Source organism: Narcine bancroftii, chromosome 1 (genome assembly GCF_036971445.1).
Source record: "Narcine bancroftii isolate sNarBan1 chromosome 1, sNarBan1.hap1, whole genome shotgun sequence".
Taxonomy (NCBI): Eukaryota; Metazoa; Chordata; class Chondrichthyes; order Torpediniformes; family Narcinidae; genus Narcine; species Narcine bancroftii.
In genome coordinates, this window is record NC_091469.1 from 211,289,639 (window position 1) to 211,312,432 (window position 22,794).

At 43.4% G+C, this 22,794-nt stretch overlaps 1 long non-coding RNA gene across 1 annotated transcript; it reads left to right on the forward strand.

Moving 5' to 3' along the window:
• The first annotated feature begins 1,031 nt into the window (after positions 1–1,031).
• LOC138748540 (uncharacterized) lies at positions 1,032–6,520 on the forward strand. Its single transcript, XR_011348135.1, has 2 exons — positions 1,032–1,843; positions 5,409–6,520. It is a non-coding gene; the product is annotated as an uncharacterized lncRNA (long non-coding RNA).
• The last annotated feature ends 16,274 nt before the right edge of the window (positions 6,521–22,794 follow it).

The following is a 22,794-nucleotide window of genomic DNA, read 5'->3' on the forward strand; positions in this document are numbered from 1 at the left end:
TAATCTTTTCCTGTGGTCTAAAATTTTGAATTCCCATATGCCATCTATCCAACCTTATAAAATTATCTGACTTCCAGGTTACTGCCACATATTTCCATGCCAATGCTATTGCTACACTCAAAAATTTTCATTGATATTTGTCTAACTTCAATTTAATATCAGTGTTATATAAATCATCAAGCAAAAATATTCTGGGATCTTTTGGTATCTGTATCTTCATAATTTGTTCCAATAATATATTAAAGTCTTCCCAAAATTTTCCCACTTTTTCACAAAACCACACTGCATGGAATAAGGTTCTTGTGTCTTTGTTACATCTGAAATATTTGTCAGACAATTCCATGTAATTTATACAGAGTGTAGTTTAATTGGTGTAAAAAATTATATTGTACCATTTGATACCTATCGTTAATTGTATTGGTTACACTCTCCTGGAACAATCTTGACCAGGCCTCATCATAAATTTGTATATTTAAATCTTTTTCCCAATTTTTTTTTACTTACATAGATCCTTTTACCACTGCATACATTTTAAATATGAATGCGGTATTGTCAAAGCAACCAGAAACTTGGGCCAATGCATTGAATTGTTTTCATTCATTGATCAGAATTCAATGCAAGTAGTGTAGATGACCGTCTTCTGCGTGCAATCTTTGGAGAATTTAAGGAGAGGAAGAAGGGCAGCGTTAATAACAGCAGCCGTACTCTCTGGAATTCCAGCCATAGCCATTAAGATTCAGTTCACATCTTCTGCCTCCACAGTCCAATTAACTTTTGGTCGCTGTTGATTTCTTTACAATCTTCTTTCCCTTTACATGTTTATAAAACATCTTGAAGGTTTCCGACCAGCATGTTTTCCATTTCTTCAATGTCATGCTGCCTTCTCCATTTCCTTTTGGGCAGAAGTCAACAGGGAGAGAAGGGTAGGGAAAAAAGCAGGGACAAAGACCCAGGTACTCTGCTCCCACATCACCATTTAGCAGATTGTAAGAACAGGTGCATGTCAGTGCTTAATAGGCTGTAATGGAGGATTAAAACCATGTACTCAGATGCTTTTTGCTTATGTGGAACTGACGACACTGGGTCCACACGCAGGTCACCTTACTTTCAGAACTAGCAGATGTAATTAAACTCAGCCATGGGGACTTATCTGAAGATACACTTTGAAATGGAATTCCACCGTGAGGCCCAGGGAAAGCAGTTGTCAAATACGACACTCTGAAATTGACGTATTGGTCACAACCTGTCTTGCTCAAGAAGTTTTAATGAGTCCTTGTATCTACGAGATAAACCAGGATATCATAGCATCCTGCTCCATAATAATTAATCTTCTAAATTGTAGAATAGTATGCTCAGCTTTGATTTTGACTGACAAATGTTAGAGGGAGTGGGTGCATGATTAATTGTTTTTGGGGTATATAAGCCTGTGGTCCTGCTGCTGAAGTTTAGACTCTCCGAGGGGTGGGAACACCCCTTGTCAAGAAGGAAGAACAGCCAGAGTCCGAGCAACGTCCCGGTCGGGGGAGGTGGAGAAGCTGCTACCAGCGCCCTGACAACCTACTACAAGTGTGCAGTTGTTGCCTCGCTTCGGCAGTTGGGACCAGTCCAAGCGTTGATAAGTATAGTTGGGAAGGGCTTGCATATTGTAGTGTGAAATCAGCTTTTGAATTAGTAATAAACATTTGTATAAACTGAACTGCTCTCGGTGTGTGTGTCTATTTTCTTTCGGTAGCTAAAACACTGTGACCAATCTAAAATGAACAAAATGAGAGGTATAAGTTTACCCAAGACAATTGGCGCTGCGAGCAGGATTGGTCTCAAGATGTTTCGCCGAAAGAAAGAGGTGAGCCCTGAGCAGTTCTTGATTCCTGGATGGACTTCCAAAGACGATGGGTTTGGCATGTTGGCCAATACCCTGTCTTTGTTGGGACCACCTATTAGTTGGGATGAGAAGTTAGACTCATCAAGTGCACCTCTGGGAGAGCGGGTTGCCACTCTCCTTCGAGAAAGTAAATTTCCTGATAAAAAGGGAATGCTGACGAATGGTTTTTGGTTGCTGGCCACAGCATTACGCCACTCCGTTCAGCGTGAAGCAGAATTAATTCAAAGAGAAGTAGAATCTCAGTGCAAAAGAAAGCAATTAGAGGAGGAGCTAGAAGTCCTGTGACAATGCTGTTCCATGATGAGCGTGATTGTTCGTACCAGTCAGGACAGAGCCAAAGAATGGGAAGATAAGCATGTCCAAATGATTTGCCATAATATTAAACTCCGGCAGCAGCTCTGTGCAGATAAGGAAAGGCATGGAGTAGAACCTGATCCATATCGTATTCATGCCATGATAAGGAATGGTGACGATCCTGATGTAATTGAGGATTGGGATGGGAATATCTGGAATGACAATGGTAATAATGCAGATACTCCTCAGCATGTGTCTAACATACTACCCTCTCCATCTGCTGTTCATGCCCGCCCGAAAAGGCAGCAGATTTCCCAAACAGACAGAAGGGGGGATGATGTAAGGGTAGAGATGGAAGGGATAGATACCCCGGTTTCCCATGTGGACCCAGGCGAAAATACCCAAACCCCTGCTTATGCTCTATGGCCTACTCCCTCTGTTGGATGGCCTCCACCTCCTCCCCTAGACTGGGTGGAGGACCCTGTGAGCCAAAGTGGGAACAGGGGTCGGAAGGAGTCAATGATCCGTGATTTCTCTGTAAAAGAGCTGGCTGCCATTGGAGATCGATTTAGGCAAAAAACAGGGGAACATCATCCCCAGCTGCTGAGTCCTCCTGGCCCAGCTGTGCTTTCTGCTCCCACTGCTGCTTCTATCGAGCTGGCTTCTCCTGCTCCAGTTACTCATGATGAGGTAAAACAATGGGTTAAACAGGCTCTTAAAGATAACAATAGCATGTGGTCCTGGAAGCCCCCGAACCCTTCTGAAGCCTGAAGATGTGGGCAGGATTCACGTGTCTACTCCATCGAGACACGGCGCACACACGGGGATCCGCGGCCCTACATACCGTTAACAATCCACTGGGGTGGGGGTAATGATCGCCAATACTTGGCTTTGGTCGACACCGGTGCAGAGCACTCGGTGATTCCTGGTAATCCAGACCTCTGGACTGGACCGGCCTTTCGAATAGAGGGGTTGGGAGGAGCGGTCACCCTGGCAAAGGAAATAAAAGTCTGTGCCATGGTGGGTGATAGCCCTTCCCCTGTCTGGTTACATGCCCTGGTTGCTGCTACTGACGAGTGTATCCTGGGTATTAATATGTTGGCCGGTATGGCCCTTAATACTAGCCAAGGGGGATTTGAATTTGGAATTCGAACTATTACAAAAAAACTAGTAGTGGGTCAGGCTAAGTGGGATCCTGTGATGGTGCCAGCCCCCATGAAACCAGTGTGCATTCCACAATATCATCTCCCTGGGGGGCAGGAAGAGATTACTGCCACCATCGATGCTCTGCAAGAAGAAGGGGTAGTGAGGCCCGCAACGTCGCCCTTTAATAGCCCTGTTTGGCCGGTCCAGAAGCCGGACGGCTCCTGGAGAATGACAGTTGATTATCGTTTTTTGAACAAACATGCCCCACCACTTGCTTCAGCAGTTCCGGACATTGTCACCCTTATTGAAAACATTGCTACTGGGAACTCAGGAACATGGTATGCTGTCATTGATCTCGCTAATGCCTTCTTCAGTATTCTTATAGCTGAGGACTCACAGGATCAGTTCGCCTTTACCTGGAAGGGGCGCCAGTATACCTTCACCCACCTTCCAGTATCGCCTTCCCTCTCAATTCACCATTATATTGATGATGTGGCCTCCTGGAGCCTCTGGCAGAAACAAGAGGGTCGCCGAGTCCCACTAGGATTCTGGTCACGTACCATGCCTGAGGCTGCCACTCGTTATTCTGTTTTTGAACAACAGTTACTAGCCTGTTACTGGGCCCTGCTAGAGACTGAAAGAATGACAGGTGATGCAGATGTTCAATTGCGACCTGCACTTCCTATAATGAATTGGGTCCTGGCTAATGATGCTAATCTAAAGATCCGGCGGGCTCAGCAGTCTTCTATTGTTAAATGGAAGTGGTATATTCAGAGTCGTGCGACCAGAGGGCCTGAAGGGGTGGGCCGCATACACGAACAGGTGGCTTACCATCCTAGGTCAGGAACTCAGTTATCGGAGGAGGGGGATGGTGGCTCCAGTCAGTATGCTGAGTTGAAGGCAGTCACTTTACCACTAGATCCCCATGATCACCCTCTTCGCCTGTTTACTGATTCCTGGGCTTTGGCTAATGGACTTGTGGTATGGATGCCTGATTTGCAAAAGAACAACTGGATGATACATGACCGCCCAGTATGGGGCAAAGAGTTGTGGCAGCTGTTGTGGGATGCTTCCCACCATCGTGAGATAACCGTTTATCACGTTGATGCCCATACCAATATGGCGACTAACATGGCTCAACATAATGCAGTAGCAGATCAGCTTGCCACTATCAGCTGTGCTGATACCGTCCCCCTGGCTCGATGGGCACATGAACAGAGTGGTCATTTGGGGGAGAAGGGATCAGCTATGTGGTCCCGTACACATGCTTTATCCATCCATAAGGATGATGTCCGCATGGTCATATGTACATGCCCAGAATGTCAGCTTGTGAAGTTCCATACCGTTCCACCTGGTCCGCATGGCCGAATAAAACGGGGTGCTCACTCAGCTGCGGTCTGGCAAATTGATCACATAGGCCCCATGCTAGAATGCATGGGTAAATATTACGTCCTAGTAATGGTTGACACCTTTTCGGGCCTGGTTTTTACTTTTCCCACCAAGACGGCTGACCAAGCTAGCACTATCCAAGAACAAAACCATTTGATTTATCGTTATGATGTTCCAGAGGAGATTCACTCTGATAATGGCTCGCACTTCTCCGGGAAAGCAATCTGTGATTGGGCAAATGACAACGGTATTTTATGGGTCTACCATATTCCTTATTACCCGCAGACTGCCGGGTTAGTTGAACAAATGAACGGCTTACTGAAGGAACAAATTCATTTGTTAACATCACTGGGGACCCAGAAGGGATGGTGCCATGTGCTGCAGCAGGCAGTCGACAATTTGAATCATCGCCCTTTAAAAGGAGGTACACCTTTCCACCGACTTCTTCACGCTCCTGAATTACAGCCTATTCCAGAGGAATAACAGTCAATGCCCCCCATCCCCGAACTAGAGAATGTTGGACAAAAGGTATGGGTGGCACCACCAGGTAGTGGCCCTCCTGTAAAAGGGGAAATAGTGACACCTGCCCAGGGTAACACTCGGTGGGTAGCTATTGAGGGACAGGATGATTTAGTCTGTTTAAACACTGAACGCTTATGGTATCGTGAGTGACATGTGTCAGGCTTCTTTGTTCCAGGTTCTCCATTTTACACTCCTGGTGATCTGGCTTAACAGCTGCTTTGATGCCAGCAATTGGATTTGTAATGTCGAGGACATTCCAAGGGAGTTCCCTGTGGGAAACACGGTCCGATGCATTACACCAAGGAAGTCCTCGGTCACCAGCCTCAAGTGTTGCTTATATAAATATGTTATTGTTCATCATGTTTCAAAATCTGTTCGTGAGCTCCAGTATCTGGGTATTGTGGCCAACAAGGATAATTTGAGCCTTGGTTGGAATCCTTTCTCATGGCTAACTGCTACATTTGGGGGAGTGGGCCACACTATCCTCCGTTGGTTGCTCGCGTCATTGCTTATCTTTGTAATTGTTGTTTTGATTTCTCTTTTTTCGCTCCCTCTGTACTCAAATACTGGTTAGGCCTCGCAAATGACAGATTGTGACCAAGGGGTGGAATGTAATGGAGGATTAAAACCATGTACTCAGATGCTTTTTGCTTATGTGGAACTGACGACACTGGGTCCTCACGCAGGTCACCTTACTTTCAGAACTAGCAGATGTAATTAAACTCAGCCATGGGGACTTATCTGAAGATACACTTTGAAATGGAATTCCACCGTGAGGCCCAGGGAAAGCAGTTGTCAAATACGACACTCTGAAATTGACGTATTGGTCACAACCTGTCTTGCTCAAGAAGTTTTAATGAGTCCTTGTATCTACGAGATAAACCAGGATATCATAGCATCCTGCTCCATAATAATTAATCTTCTAAATTGTAGAATAGTATGCTCAGCTTTGATTTTGACTGACAAATGTTAGAGGGAGTGGGTGCATGATTAATTGTTTTTGGGGTATATAAGCCTGTGGTCCTGCTGCTGAAGTTTAGACTCTCCGAGGGGTGGGAACACCCCTTGTCAAGAAGGAAGAACAGCCAGAGTCCGAGCAACGTCCCGGTCGGGGGAGGTGGAGAAGCTGCTACCAGCGCCCTGACAACCTACTACAAGTGTGCAGTTGTTGCCTCGCTTCGGCAGTTGGGACCAGTCCAAGCGTTGATAAGTATAGTTGGGAAGGGCTTGCATATTGTAGTGTGAAATCAGCTTTTGAATTAGTAATAAACATTTGTATAAACTGAACTGCTCTCGGTGTGTGTGTCTATTTTCTTTCGGTAGCTAAAACACTGTGACCAATCTAAAATGAACAAAATGAGAGGTATAAGTTTACCCAAGACATAGGCACTAAACTATCTCTCCTAAACTGGTCAAATGTAATTTCTGTTTACAGTGTACCTCAAGGTATTTCACAGTTTAGTGCTTTTTTTATCTGTAATGAACTTATCTTTTTTTTCCATGCCTTCTTGCCTGTTTTTTGACCTTCATTTAGCTGTAGATTTTGGGTTTGATGCTCTATCAATTATTTCAAAAGACTGGAATTTGTATAGAAACTGAGAGGATTTTATTCACATCAGGATGGAGACAAATCCATGTTGGTCGACTGTCCTGGACTGAGGAGGGGGCTGTGGCACAGTTGCCTTTATTCAGGGGTCTGTGGGTGGAGCCACAGACATAGTTAGCAAGGGATATGTCCAGACGAACTATAACAAGTACTAACATGGCCAAAGTATATATGCAGTGGTTTACCATGTTCACCCCTCATTTTAGAAAGAGTCCGGCAAGTGAAGAGAATTAAATGTTCTTACAAACTGAGACTTTATGGTGGTCTGGTCTGTCACTGTAACTGTCGTACTACCAGCTGCAGTACAGCTGTTGAATTCTGAATGGTCTGGAACACCTGTTTGTTGCCATTGCCATTGACTTGGTGGATTGTGGCGATGGATCTGGCATGCCATCCACTTGGCCCAACCATGCTATGGCCCTGGTGCATTGTGGGTAGTGGTAGGTGAAGGTGGGGAGGGGTGGACGGGGACTCCTCAGGGTGCCAGGTCCCGAATGGAGACTGTGTCCTCGTGCCCATTAGGGGCTTGGCGTGGAGTAGATGGACCATTAGATCAGACTTATAGCTCTTTACATGCTTCCAGAGTAGAACCAGACCTGGGGACATCAGGCAGAATGGCAGCGTGGTCACTGAAGTGGACTTTCTGGGGAAGGAAAACATTGTTTTATGTGCAGTGGCATTGGTTGCTGTACATAGGAGAGATCTGATGGAGTGGAGCACATCGGGGAGGTCATCCTCCATCAGGGCTAGGAGGATGGCCTTCCAGACAATAGCATTATTCCTTTCCACCTGCCTGTTCCCTCAAGGATTGTAACTCATGGTCACTCATAAAGGATATAGCAGGGGTACCTGATCAGGATGAAGAGATTGCGCAGGGCCTTGATAACTGTGGCAGTGGTCATATCCGGGCAGTGGATGACGAATGGGAAACGTGAGTACTTGTCAATTATGTTGAGGAAGTACATGTTGTGGTCAGAGGAGGGGAGGAGCCACTTGAAATCAATGCTCAGGTGTTCAAAGGGGTGAATGCCCTTTATCAGATGTGCTCTGTCTGGCCCATAAAAGTGCGGTTTGCACTCCAAACAGACCTGGCATTTTCTGGTCATGATCTTGATCTCCTTGATGGAGTAAGGTAAATTGGGGGCTTTGATAAAGTGGTAGAACCTGGTGATCCCAGGGTGGCAGAGGTCATGTGGAGGGTCTATAACCAGTCTACTAGTGTGCTGGTACTTATTCTGCAGGATAGGGCATCTGGAGGGACATTGAGTTTCCCGGACCAGTACAATATATCATAATTGTAGGTGGAAAGTTCAATTCTCCACCTCAATATTTTGTCATTTTTGATTTTACCTCGCTGCTGGATGTTGATCATGAAAACAACTGCACATTGGTCAGTCAGCAGGGTAAATTATTTGCCGGTGAGGTAGTATCTCCAGTGCCATACTGGCTCAACAATGGCTTAGACTTCCTTCTCAACAGAGGAGTGTTGAATTTCGGGCCTCTGGAGGGTGTGGAAAAAGAAGGCTATAGGTCTGCCCACCTGGCTAAGGGTGGTGACCAGGGCGAAGTCAGACGCATTGCTTTCCACCTGAAACAAAGTGGATTCGTCCACAGCATGCATTGAAGGCTTGGCAATGTCTGCGTTGATGTGGCTGAAGGCTGCACAGGTCTCTGACGTCAGGGGAAAGGAGGTAGATTTGATGAAGGCATGGGCCTTGTCCGCATAATTGGGTACCGACTGGGCATAATAGGAAAAGAAGTCCAGACACCTTTTCAGAGCCTTGAGGCTATGGTGAAGGGGAAATTCCAAAAGACGGCACATGCAGTTGAGATCAGAGCCAATGGCTTCATCCTCTACAACTCAGCCAAGGCAGGTTGCCCAAAACACACACTTATCTTTAATATATGTAAGATTAAGGAGTTTGGTGGCCTAGAAATTTTTTTAGAGATTGGCGTCATGATCCTAAATGTCATGGCCACAAATGGTGACATTGTCCAGATACGTGAAGGTGGTATGCAGCTCATACTGGTCTACCTTGCGATCCTTCTCCTGCTGGAAAGCGGAGACCCCATGGGTGATGCCAAAGGGAACCCTAAGGAAATGATAGAGGCTGCCATCCGCCTCAAAGGCAGTCCTCTGGGTGGATAGAGAGCTGGTGGTATGCTGACTTTAAATCAATAGTGGAGAATACTTGATATTGAGCGATTCAATTTACCATGTCAGATATGTGGGTAAGAGGGGACCCATCCAGCTGAGTGTGTCTGTTAATGGTCTGACTTTAGTCAATGACCATTCTGTCTTTCTCCCCATTCTTTACTACCACTATTTGGGCATGCCAGGGGCTGGTGCTGGCTTCAATGATCCCCTCATTGGGTAGCCGCAGCCCCTCTAACCTAATAAAGACCCTTTTTCCGGCACAGCATCACCTTCTTTTGGTGGAAACAGGTTTATAGTCAGTGGTGAGGTTACAAACAATGGTGGAGGGGAGATCCTGAGTGTTGAAAGGCGGCAGGTCATATGTGGTGGGCGATCTGTGGGGTGCTGGCTAGAAATAATGGGAGGAGAGGTTGAGGGGTTTTTGCTGGTGAAGGGTAGTGGGTGGTTTAAAACTGCTGGTTACAGACAGTGGGGGGGGGGGGAGATAGGTTCCATCGTACTCCATCATCACACTTTTAAGCTGGCATTGAAATTCCAGCCACATCAACATGGCAGTGCAGAACTGTGGCATCAGAAGGAGTTTAAAGTCTTTGTGCTCCACACAGTCAGAGTCACTACAGCGTAGCTGTGAACATCCTTGTATAGAACTTCGAGGCCATAGAGACCTTTTGGCTTACTGACCTTACTACGAGGGAGTAGCACTGCACTGTGTCGGGGTGGATGAAGGTCTCCATGCTCCCACTATCGGAGAGGCAGGTTGTCTCCTGACTGTTTACCTCAATGTCCATCATTGATCTGGTGAGTTGGTGAGGGCTAGCTTGATCCAGCATGATGGAGGCCAATGCTGAATCACTGCCAGACTCCGTAGATGTGGTGGAATGTTCAGGTGTTCGATTCCAAAGTGGCGCTGTTCAAGATCATGGCCCCCATGGCCCGCGTGCGGCATTATTGGGTTAAGAAGATAGCGACATTCAAGATGGCAGCCCCCATGGCCCGAACATAGTGCTGCTGGGTTGAGAGTGCGACTTGGATTTACTCAGCTTTGCAAGATGCCCTTTCTATCCACAGCTAGAGGAAACCATTTCTTTCACTGGCCAGCACTTTCTAAGGTGTTTTTGCAGTCCACAGAAATAGCACTTTGGGTGCTCGCAGATTACAGCGGCTATGGTTGGGTCACTGGTGGTGTTCCGCATGCTTACGGCCCTCCCATGTCCAAGATGGTGGTGCCCGCAGTAACTACAAGGTGGACGCATTTTCAGCTGGGTAGGCATCCATATTTTGGAGGACCACCCTGCTCTAACAGTCTCTTCCAGGTCCAGCTGAATCTGATGCCCATGAAATAAGCATCTCTGATCAAGTCCTCCATATTCACTGTGTCCATCATGGCATTACAGGTCTGTCCAAGAGCTCACAGGGGCCAAAGGTACTTGGCGCTTGATTCCCCGGGTCACTCTTTTCAGGTAGCCAGGAGGTGCCTTGTATAGACCTCGTTTATCTCCCGCAGGTACTGGCTTTTCAATATTTCCATTGCCTCTGGGTATGACTTTGCATCCCTGATCATCGAATATACCAGGGGCCAGGAATCTTGCACTTGCAGTCTATCATTCTCTGAATGAACGATAGCAGAGGAGGCTGGCAGAAATGTTTCAAAACAACTGTTATGGAATGTTAATAAAATTATGGAATAAAATGAGATGGGGAGAGAGAGAGAGTCAGAGTTTACTGCTGAAATTGGTGTTGAAGACTGCAAGTTTTGCAGACCTGCTGCAAGACCTCATTTAAAGATAGGTTTTGAGAATCCTTGTGGTAACCTGGAAGAAGAGGTTATCTTTTGGAAAAACCCGTGAGGGGGCAAGTTTCTTCAGCAAGGCATTGAAGTGACTGATTGAAGAAGATCAGTTTGTGTGTGTCCTACAAACAACGAATATCTCTCTCTGAAACCAACACAGACCTTTCTTTATGGCAACAATTTAATTTAAAGCACCAGAGCCTGGTGAAGATAATTACATTCTGTACACAGTATGGAAATTGCCTGATATGAGTGAACTTGGAGAAATGAAGAGTGAATGGCTGGACAGTGAAAGAAAGAACTTTCCTCAACACATACACATGTACTTAGGATCAGAAGGGGGTTAAGTTAATAGTAATAAGTTAAATATTGATCTTATTATTATGTATGAAAAAATTAAAAACATTTTTGTTTAATTAACTATTGTCTTGATGAATTTCTATTGCTGCAGGTGTTTGGAGTCCTCTGGGCTCGTAACACAATGAAGCTTGAGTTCGAAGCTGTTATGTGTGTCAGGCGATTGTGGGTCGAAGTCCAGATTTTCTGGTTTCAAAATCTTCTCCATTATATTAAAAAACTACTGTTAATAAAATTGATGCACCATCAATTACTTCAAATGACCAGAAAATATGTAGAAACTGGGAGGCTTTTATTAATAACAGGATGGAGGTATGTCCATGCTGGTTGACTGTCCTGGACTGAGGAGAGAGCTGTGGCCTATTCACCCTTATTCAGGGGTCTGTGGGAAGAGCCACAGGCACAGTCAGCAAGGGGCATGTCTATAGGAACTATAACAAGTACTAACACAGCCAAAACATGTACACAGTGGTTTACTGCAGAGTGGCCCAATCATTTGTTCTTGTTATTTTTCAAATGACTGATTAAGACTTAGCCTCAGGTAGCTAAACTACTAGTAAAATTGGCCTTCTCTAAATTAGAGCAAGTGAACCCAGATCTAATCCAACCGCATCTGAATTAAGATGATTTGCCCCCGCAGGGTTATTCCTTGAAACTAAGATGAGAATCATTCCCTTCATCTTGGGATTTTGTGACATGATTTGAAACTGGGTTCTTTAATGCTTTTTAAGAAGTTTACACTCTATTTGTTTTTTACACTCAGTCAATGAAAGGTTAATTGAAACTCCCTATTTTTGCTGCCCCGATTATATTTCCAGAAACTATTTCTTCTGACTGTTTGGGACCTTTCAGCATATTCTCAACAATTTGATTGCAAATATTTTATTCTTTTGTTCAATCCACAGGGCAACATTTGTTGATTTTTGCATCCCTACTCATAGGTATGTTTGTTTTTTAAATTCAATTACAACCCATCCTCATTGCTCCATCTCATTTGAAACTACTGAAACGAGAAATTTCCTGCTGCCATTTTACTGCTCATAAGTAATCCAAATCAATAATAGCTATAAATGGGAAACTAACACTCAGTACACAAACTTTATTTGCCAGTGTTCTTGCATTCAAGTGTATGTCATTTGTCACTCACAAAATTTTCCATTTTCCGTTCCACTGTCTTCCCATCTTACCTTCTGCACTTCCCGATCTGACTTTCCCCCTTTCCATTTTGAACATGCCCTTGCTCATTTTGTCTTAACTCTCTCCAAAAGCACTGGCAACTGTCCAAGTATGACTGTTTTCCCATGCTTGCTTGGAACATAAAATCCCGATTCATAAACAATTATGCAATATTTATTTGGCTAGCTGAGTTCTTATGATGCTTTTGCAGTTTTCCTAACCCTAACCTTTGCAATGGAGTCACCCACTGTTTGGCTCTGTGAGATAAACTTCCCAGTCCTGCTGCATTGAAGTAAAAATAGAAGAATAAAAATTTGAATGGGCATGGAATGGTAGTGGTTAGACCAGTGGTTCTCAACCTTTTTCTTTCCACTCACATATCACTTTAAGTATTCCCTATGCCATTGGTGCTCTGTGATTAGTAAGGGATTGCTTAAGGTGGTATGTGGGTGGAAAGAAAAAGTCTGAAAACTATTATTTTAATTGTCCCTAATTGATTTGTTATGTGCATGGTTTCAGAACTCCAAAGGAAAAGGACCAATGACCATTTTTCTCAAGCAAAATATTCCAGTAACAATTGGGTCAAGACCAGTGATTCTCAAACTTCCCTTCCCACTCACATCCCACCTTAAGCAATCCCTTATTAATTACAGAGTACCGATGGCATAAAGTGGGATGTGAGTGGAAAGAAAAGGGCTGAGAACCACTGGGTTAGACTGAGGGTTTTGTTGCAGAGAGTGACAAGCAACTGTAATTGAGGGAATATTTTCAGTATTCAACCGAGCAGCTAACAGTTTTTGGGAAAGAAAAAACCACAAAGATATAAGAATTGCTGCTTTTGTAAAAACACAAAAAGACTGGAGGAACTCAGCAGGCCATGTGGTGTGCATAGGAGGTAAAGATATACAACTGAAGTTTCTTGTGTGTTCTGGCACAGCTGTTTTGTCTATTTGCAAAATAAACTAAATTCAAATCCCCTTATGTACATATTTAAATAAGGCGGCAGTATCAACGGTGCAATTGACTCCTGACTGAAAAGAATCAGTCTTTGAAACCAAAAGTGACAGAAGTTCCACACACATCTAAAATCACAGTGTATAGATCCAATAGTATGGAACACCATCACCATCTAGCTCCCATGCACATTACATGGGCCCACCATCTTGTTTCCTTGATTTTAGAGATTGTGTGAGCTTCACTATTTCTTTCACTTTTGTTTTGCTGTCCGTCACCACTTTTGTTTGCATTTTAGCTCAGCTATTTGTATTCTTGCTGTTGAACTAAAAGTTTTGCCTCTAAGTCTCACTTCAGAAATTGATGACATATTCCTAATGGTACTTCAGTGTAGTGTGGAGTGAGCAGTGCATTGCTGTAACCACCATCTGTTGGAATTGATGTTCAGCCGTTTCAAGTGACAGCTCTTTCCGTCTTGGTCCTTATCAACATTCTTCCCTACTCCTGCTTAGCACCAACAGCTGGTTAACTGGCCAGTTAAATCATTTACTCTTTGGGGACCCTTGCTGTATCAGTGTAGTGAGAATGGATAACATGTTGGCTGCTTTCCAAGCTTCACTCAACTTAATTGTACAGTTACAGTCTGAAACTGCTTAGCTCAACAACACATTCCACGTAAGTGGAGTTAAACGAATTCTTCTACACCGTATATAATCTAAATTGTATAAAGCTAATAGTGTGGCAGAAGCTGGAATTTTTTTTAAAAAGTCACGAGGCAGCAGCTAAAAGCTGATTGGAGGAAGAAGCTGATTGGTGCAAGAGAGGTCAGGTGACCCAAGGAGCAGCAGCAGTCAGGGTCAACTAATTATGGAGTGCAAGCACATTAACAATTAAAGAATAACTTTGTAACATTACATTCTTCCCTCCTTATCAAACATGAGCAGTATCAAGCAACACTTTTTGGGACTGCTCCCATCCATATCGATTGGGAGGTTTTGGTACACGACCGGATCTCTTTAGTTCTTGTGGAGCTCCTGTTTCTTCATCCTCCACACTATGGCAGGTCATATCTTCCTCCTCCTCCTCCAGTATTGGTTCCACCAGATTTCTTTTATCTTGTTCTATAATAGGAGATGTGGGGATTGCCTGGGCTTCTGGACAAGGCGCCAAGTCACAAACAGACACAGTAGACTCCCATCCATCTGGTTACCTGATGTTTGCATATGTTGGATTACTGTCAAGGAGTTCAAGTTGATTCACAAGTGGTTTGTCCTTGTTACTCCTCACAAACCTTAGTAGAATTGGTCCAGGGGTCGTTAGCCAGGAAGGCAATGAATTTCCATGGGATGAGCAGCATTGGAATGAAAGTATGTTCATGGGATGTAGCATTTGTTACTGTACACAATAGTGATCCTTGGGAGTGTGGTACCTCAGGAAGCACCAGTTCCCAATGCTTCTCGGGCAGGTTACATGATCTATGCCTTCCATGTGATGACATTGAGCCTCTTTACCTGTCCGTTCCCAACTGGGTGGTATGGGGTAGTATGACTTGTGGCAACCCCATTCTGAGTGACATAATCTTTCAGATTCCTAGACATGAAGGTGGTGCCTCAATCAGAGTGTATGTAATTTGGCATTCCGCATAGGCTAAATAGCAGATCCAGGCATCTCATCACTGTTTTAGTATGCATATTGGGGCGTGGATAGGCAAAGGGAAAACATGAGTATTCTTCACTACTGTAAAGTGATATGGGTTATGCGAAGCTGTAGGCAAAGGTCCCTTGAAATCAATACTAAGCCATTCCATAGGGTTTGTTGCTTTGATGAGTTCCTCCTGGTGGGTGATAGAACTGAGGTTTCAGCTCAGCACAAACCCTCCTTGAAGCATAAATCTTCTTGACATCCTCTGTAGAAAAGGGGAGATTCTTTGCTCTAACAAAATGCAGCAGCCGAGTTATTCCTGCATGACAAAGTCCGTTGTGAATGTCAGTGAGTGTAGAAGTAGTAAAGGCTGAACAAGTGTATGCCCGACTAACTGCGTCAGACCCCACGTTCTCTTTCCCAGGATGGTACTTCATTGTGCAACTAATTGCTGCAAGTTCCAGCCTCCATTCTTGAATCTTTGTGTTCTTTATATTTGGATGCCTTTTACTGTCAAACATAACGGCCACTGACCTGCTGATCAGTAACCAAGCTAAAGTGATGCCGTGCCAGGTAGTGGCTCCATTTGTACACTGCCTCAATGATAGCAGTCACTTCTTTCTCTACATGAATGCAACAGGCCATTCCCCCTTGGTTAGGGACAGCAGAAATAGTCACATCAGATGGCGTCACACTCTACCTCATCCACCGAGCGCAGGGTGGCTTCCTCCAACTCTCTCTTTAGTAAGTTAAAGGAGTTCAGGGCCTTTTCCTCCATTGGGAAGTTCTCTGCATTTACCATCGGTTGAGTCTTGTTAGAAAACCCATGAGTCCATTTGACGTAATAAGCAAACATTCCAAGTACCCTTTTTAAGGGTCACAAATTTTCAGGTGGAGGCAGATCCTGTAGAGGGTGAAGTCTCTCAGGATCTGACTTAATGATTCCATTCCCCACATAGTATCCAAGGACATGGATGGAATTCTCTTTAGGAATTTCTTTACATTTTGATCATGTCCCTCTTGTGTATGTCCAGCAATAGTGATTTTATCAAGGTAAGGGAAGGAACTTTGCAGTTTTTCTTCTCTAACTAACTTATCCAGAGCTTGCTAGAAGGCAGCCACCCCATTCGTGACTCCAAATGAAATCCTACAAAATATGTAGAAACATCCATTAGCTTCAAAAGCCGTATACTGACTCCTTCAGTGACACTTGGTGGAAGGCACTTTTCAGGTCAAAGGTAGAGAACACATTATATTTCACCATTTTGTCAATTCTTGGCAAGGGGTAACTGGCCAATTCCATACATTGATTGATTATGAATAATCCACACACTTTCGGTTCTTGGGTCAGTGGGTAGGATCCTTAACCACTACCACTTAGGCTCGCCATGGTGATATGCACATCTCAGCTATGCCTTTAGAAAGTAATTGGTGAATTTTCTCTCGAATGAAGTCGTGATCATCTTTGCTAAAGCATCTTGATTTGGCAGCAATTGGTTTACAGCTTGGTGATAGGTTTGGAAGAAGGGATAACTCTTCTATTGTTTCTGCTGTCAGTTTACAGTAACGGTTAGCACCATTCACAGTTAACTCAGACAAGGGTCCTCCGTATTCAAATTTCACACTCAGATGCTGATGCTGGCCAAGTATTAAGTCAGAACATGGGTCCTTCAATACACCAATGCAACTGGCTATTAAGACTAAGAGTTAGGTCAACAACATATCCTATGGAACTAGTGTTTAAAGTTTTCTGAGCCATACTAATGTCTTTACTGAATGGGTGAACCTTTAGTTTTAGTCCCCATGTGACTTTCTCGCTAATGTAACAATCAGTGCTGCATGAATCCAGCAGAGCACTTAACCTTCTACCATTCACAGTCACACAGGTTGCAGCTTGAGTGAGTCCTTGTGGTACATTAGAAAGTGTAGCCAGTACCTGAGAATTGAGCTTGGTGAGGCCTTGGATTTGCACACCCGGGCATACTGGTCCCTCCTTGGCACATTTATAACAAGCAGCCTTGCATGGTGGACAGTTATCTCGTGAATGGAAAGAGAAACTACAGCTGGTTTCTCAAGAGCAACTGGAAGGTTATCAGGCGGCCCTGCTAAAGAATCCTTCTCACATACCTGCAGTACCTGTGATGGTTCAGGGTTCACTACTGCAGCTGTATAGGCCGCCGGGGTAGCGTACGCATCATTATTATGTTGAGCTACATCTAACACAGTCGCTTGGTTATAAGCAGACTGTAAGTCCAGTGTTTAGTTTACTAAGAGATGCTGGTGTATTGCGGGTGAGGCAATGCCAGCAATGAACATGTCATGCATTGCCTTGTTTCCACACTGCTCCACATTGTGATCTTGAAAATTACAGTTTCTCTTTAAATTTTCCAACTCCCTGAAGAAATCATCTAATGATTCTCCTGCCTTCTGCCACCTGGTAGCCAAAAATCTCGTTAGGAGTCTTCACATAAAAACTATCTAACTTAGAGATAGCTGAGTCAAAATTTTCACATCCTTCATGTGTTCAAAAATGTTGTAACTCATGCAGCCTAATAGTGTTCTGTACTTGTTCAGTACCTTGTCTCCATAGTCGTCGATGTAGTTCTTGAAAATCTTACCCCAGTGTCGCCTCTTCTTGGCAGCTGTCGGTGAGCTGAGGTCGATGTCTAAGTACTTGGGCCTCTACGCCATCTCCATGCCTGACAATTAAGTTGAGTAAATTACTGTGAGAATGGAAAACTTGGTGTCTACTTTCCAAAATTTACTTAGAGTTACAGTGTAAAAATTAGAAATAAACACTGCCTAGCTCATACAACACATTGCACATAATGGATTTAAATAAATTATTCTGCACTGTATACAATCTAAATTGTATGAAGGTAAACCTAACAGTACGGCCACAGTTAGAATTTAAAAAAAGACACGAGGCAGCAGCTAAAAGCTGATTGGAGGAAGAAGCTGATTGGAGCCAGAGAGGTCAGGTGACCCGAGGAGCGGCGGCAACCTGGGTCAACTAAACACGCAATACAAGCTCATTAACAATTAAAGAATAAATATTACAATCAGTTTAGAAAACAACTGTGACTCTGCCCTGAAAGTATTCTTTCTGCCGGAGGGGCTGGAGCAACTGATGAGTATTAAGATGTGATATTGGTCCTTTTTTATGGCACCTTTCAGGATTTTATTTAGAATATTTTCCACTGAAATGTAAAAAAAAAATTGATATGCTTTTCACTTCCAGATTTGGCTCCCTGGTTGTCATAATTATTCAGTTAATATTGTAATCTTTCACATAATCATTATTTTTCTCATATGAACAGGAAAGCACTCTTTCATTATTGTTATGGAGTTTGACCCCATCGTCTAGAAATGTTCAATGTTTGAAAGTTCTTACTCCCTCAGTTTTCTTTTGTTTTCATTTTTACAGCAAAAATAACTGCATCAACTTATATATTTCACACAAGGAAATAACTGATAATTGGGCTGAATCATGAGCCCCTTTCACACTTGCAAGTGATCCCAGGAATTAATGGCAAATTGGCCATTAAAGGGTCTGGTGAGAAAGCAAAATCAGCTCCACGGTGGCGTCAGATGACGTCATCTCACGTCGGGGATTTCTCTAGTACAATCCCCGGTGTTTGCAGATGCCGACGCTGCAATCAGGCAAGTGTGAAGCGGGTAATTTCATTGTGGGATTGAAATGACCCAAGTTTTTGCATGACTGCAGGAACATGAAAGGAAGAAAAGATTAAAATGAAGGTATAAACTTTGCCGTGGGAAAGTCACAACAGAGGAGAAAGAGGAAATAAATAGCAATAATGGACAATTTTTAAACAGTGTGGGAAATTTGGTAGTGTTATAGCACACAAGTTATAAAGACCGTAGGAAAAAGCAATGGCGGACCTGACTTACCAGAACGCCATGTGACAGTGAAACCTATCCATGAATGCTCCATGCATACAGCTGGGCATACAGCCCTTTCTCTACCGCATAGCATTCTGGGAGGACAGTTTCACCATCGCTTTTTCCCATGGTATTTATAAATTGCACGTGATAGGGCTGGCAACTTTCCTCTGCTGTATAAATTGCACACGATTATGCTACAAACCTTCCCACACTGTATAAATTGTGTGTTATAGTGCTACCAACTTTCCCACCCTGTTCAATATTGTCCGCTATTGCTGTTTACTGCTAGCACTTTCCCACGGTCCCTTATAAAGGTTGGCACAACAACAACAGGGGCTGCTGTACATAAAGCTTAATTATGTTATAATTAGACAAGATCATATTACATTGATCGGGATTTAGGGTAGGTCCACCATCACTCAATACATCATGACATCATCGATAGAAAGTAGAACAGTCATAATCTCGAGGATGGCTCCTTGCAAGTGTGAAAGTGTTAAGTGTCCCATTCCTATTCCAGGACACTGAATGGCCAAATTAGTGGGATGGAAGTGTGAAAGGGGCTAGGAATTCCTAACTTCTGTACACTGTTCCCTGCCCATTGAAGGAAGGCCAGCATTCCAAAAAATCTTCTTCACCAATATATTTATATCTGAACATCTGTCTCAATATTCATTAAATTAAGGTTCCTTTGGACCGTCCCTTCATCCTTCTCAGAATTCAGAATTTCCCTCAGTTTAGTGTAATAGTAAATGTTGAAATATTTTATTTTGTTCCATTCAAAACTCTTGATTAATATTTTGAAAAGCTGAGTCCCACAGTGCCACCTCCACTTAACTCCAACTGCCCCAGAAAAGAGATGAATGAAATATTGCTGACACTGGAATCTTGAGCAGACATCCTTTAGAATGGCCATTTTCACCCAGGGCCATACAGCGCCACAGGGGAACACAGAGTATTTAAGGGTTTGACAAAGTCCCACATGGGAGGTTTGTTCAGAAGGTTCAGACACTGGGTATCCATGTAGAGACTGTAAATTGGATTCAAATTTGGTTGTATGGGAGAAGTCAGAGAGGTAGTGGATGGTTGCTTCTCAGACTGGATCTGTGCTGAGACCATTGTTGTTTGTTGACTATATCAATGATCTGGATGATAATGTGGTCAATTAGATCAGTAGGTTTGAAGATGACACTAAGATTGGAGGTGTCGTGGACAGCGAGGAAGGCTTTCAAAGGGATCTGGACCAACTGGAAAAATGGGCCAGAAAATGGCAGATAGAATTTAATACAGACAAGTGTGAGGTGTCGCGTTTTTGAAGGACAAACCAAGGTAGGACATACATAACAAATGGAAGAGCACTGAGGAGTGAGGAGGAAAAAAGGGATCTGGGAATACAGATATACCATTCCCTGAAAGTGGTGCACAGGTCGACAGGGTTGTGAAGAAAGCTTTTTGGCATTTTAGCGTTCATAAATCAAAGAATTGAGTACAGGAGTTGGGATGAGTTGGGTGAGGTTACATAAGGCATTGGTGAGGCTAAATTTGGAGTATTGTGTGTAATTCTGGTCATTTAACTACAGGAAAGATATCAATAAGATTGAAAGAGTGAAGAGAAAAATTACTAGGATGTTGCTGGGTCTTCAGGAGTTGAGCTACAGGGAAACATTAAACAGGTTAGGATTTTATTCCTTGGAGCATAGAAGAATGAGGGGAGATTTGATGGAGGTTTACAAAATTATGACGGTTTAGACAGAGTAAATGTGAGTAGGTTCTTTTCACTTAGATTAAAAGAGATAAATGGCTTTAGGGTGAAAGGTGAAGGTTTAGGGCAAACATTAAGGGGAACTTCACTCAGAGAGTGGTGGGAGTGTGGAATGAGCTGCCAACTGACATGGTAAATGAGGGCTCAAATTTTAAGAATAAATGGATGGGAGATGTCTGGAGTGCTTGTCAATGGGTCTAGAGGAATGATGATTCAACACAGACTAGAAGGGCTGAATGGCCTGATTTCTGTGCTGTAGTGTTCTATGAGATGCAGGACAGACTCAGCCAGTCAGGCAGCATTTATGAACAGAAATAGTCATTCAAAGTTTTCTGTTTGAAGCATATATTGTGTCTAATGTAAGAAGGGTGATACACTTAATGAATGGGGAAAGAAGATGGGGAAGGGCAAAGTGGGAGAATGGAAAGGCAGGTAGAGGGAGAGTCCATTTGGAGGGTGAGGTTGAGAGAAAATTAAAAAGATGAGTAGGTAAAGAAGAGATGGAACCAGGTAAAGGTGGGGGAGGGGGTTTACCTAAAATTAGAACAATTGATATTTGTGCTGTTTGTTTTAAGGCTGTCCAGTAGCAATATGGTATGTTAGTCCTTAAATGTGCATCTGGCCTCACTGTGGTCATGGAAGAAGCAAAGAGCAGTGTGGGAATGCTCTGAGGAATTAAAATGGTTAGCTATTGGGAGGTCAGAATGTCAATATAGAATAGATGTGGCCACACTGAGTGCAGTGAATGCAGTAGTTCAGGTTGGACCATGTCCATGTAAAGCCCTGCCTCACCTAGAATGGGTGGAGGTGAGGTGGGAGATGTAGGGAAGCCATAAGTCCTGAGATTACAGTGGGAAGTGCCTAAACAGCGTGAAAGCGGGTGCAGAGGAAGAGCAGACCAGGGAGTGTCAGAGACACAGGTGCAAAAAACAGGTAGGGGTGGGAAGGGAACTGCGGCTGGTGGTGGGATAGCGCTGAAGTTAGCAGGAGAGTCTCATACCTTTGTTGTGTGTCTTCAATATCGTATGTAACTGGGGTTAGTTAAGTGTTAAATGCTGAGGGTGGGAGACAGAAAGTTTTCTGCAGAAAACATTGCAAATCATAAACTGAAGTCATTGACTGATAATGTTGATAACTCTAAGTTTGGAAAATCATAAATAAAATATTCAACAAAAAAGAGTCAAAGGATAATGTGTCAGAGGTGGAGACTGGTAGGTGCAAAGTGAGGGCCAAAGGGCCTCTGTCAATGTTCTTCTTGAGGGCAGATGGGGTTCCTACATCTCAGGGGGTGTTTCATGGGGTTCTTCCCCTGTCTCTTGTACCTTTCCCACAATTCCTCTGCCTCCAACACATCTGTTCCCAGGATGAGGCCTTCCTGGACATCTTTCCGTAATAAATATTGATTTATATCCCGCCCAGAATCTCCTCTATTTCCCATAGTTATGTCCTCATCCCACCTTCCCCTTGTGGTACCTTAGCATTTTTCAATTGTGGTTTGTGATAGGTGCTTAAATTATGTAACAAAAGGGCAGGACAATAAAAAGCACTCGATGATATTCTCCATTAATAATTCGTATGTTATATGGTGGGATTATTAAGAATCAGTTCAACTGAGATTTTAACATTTTATAAATTATAGAAGTGGTGAATAAATAAATCACGCTGCCAGATGTAAAAACATACTTTTTTAAAATCTTGTGAATCATTTAGGAGATCATCAAGCAAAGGCTGAGAAAGATAAAATGCTACTGCAAATGATGAATTATATATGTTTACTCCAGTGAAATTGTATTCAGGCCATGCAGAAAATATTTCTGAAAGCCAAAGCAGGATTTTCAAACCTTATTTTCAGAATTTTTAAAATTCAATTTTCAGACAGAACACAACTAACGGTCACTGGGGTTGTTATTCAAGTTAATTTATTGAGATTATTGAACACTTGGTGGTTAAGTTTCACAGCCCACTCAGTGTACTTTAGTTGAAATATGCATGATGGTCAGGGCTTAGTTACCAGCAGTGTGATTTTGGAGCCTTGAATAGGTTGTACAACATAATGCAATTTGCCTATCATCACAATGGCTACACAGCAGATGCAATATCGCTGTCTTTCCAATCAGCTCTGGATTACCTCGAAAACAGCAACTCATACATACAGGTGCTCTTTGTTGACTATAGCTCAGCCTTTAATACCATTATTTCCTCAGTGCTGGTC